This window comes from Cyanistes caeruleus, chromosome 3 (assembly GCF_971803275.1).
Source record: "Cyanistes caeruleus chromosome 3, bCyaCae1.hap1.1, whole genome shotgun sequence".
Taxonomy (NCBI): Eukaryota; Metazoa; Chordata; class Aves; order Passeriformes; family Paridae; genus Cyanistes; species Cyanistes caeruleus.
In genome coordinates this window covers 78,102,165-78,103,032 of record NC_141703.1, presented here as the reverse complement: position 1 = coordinate 78,103,032, position 868 = coordinate 78,102,165, and positions in this window count along the sequence as shown.

Below are 868 nucleotides of genomic sequence, written 5' to 3'. Positions count from 1 at the left end.
GGCATTTCTTAAGTTTTATGAGTGCTTGCAGAATGGATTATGGAAGTACTACGTACACAGTATGGAATGACTATGTACAATAGGTTTATGGATGACTTAGTTTCTAACCTAACACCACTCTCACACACAACTGTGCTTTATTTTTTTGAGTAAACACTCTTCTTACTAATATAAAGTCACGGGGCCTTGACATATGCGATATGTAAAATCTGTGCTGAAATCCAGTCAGTGAGAATTTATGCCTGGTGTAACTCTGCTGCCTTCAGTAGATATGTATGAGAGGACCTTGGATCTACAGCTGTTGCCTATGAGCATGTGCAATGTCAGAGCTGGAAACTCATTCAGTTCTGCACAAACACTGTTTGAACTGTGTGAGTCAACAAGCTGTCAGCTCACTGAAGTGAATTACTTGGGAAAAAAAAAGAAGAGTTTTGAGCCTATGTGATGTACTTTTTCACAGCAACTCTGTGAAGCAGAGCTGGAAAAAGTAATTTTCTGGTAACCATGAGGTTTTGTAGTTTTTAAATAACTGATATTTTAAAGTAAACATGTAAAATACTAAGAAAACTGTAAAAGAGCAAAAAGAATCCTCTTTCTGTGTGGTGTGAGGAGTCCTTCCCCTGAGGAAGAAGGAGCAGCAGAGACAGCATGGGATGAAGTGACCATAGCCTCCATTCCCCATCCTCCTGTGCCATTTTTGGGGACGAGGCAGAGAAATTGTGAGACACATTGAGCCCAGGAAGAAGGGAGGGGTGGGGAGAAGGTGTTTTCAGTTTTGGTTTAATTTCCCATTACCCTAGTCTGACTTGATTGGCAATAAATCAAGTTAATTTCCCCAAATCGATTTTGTTTTGCCCGTGACTGTAAC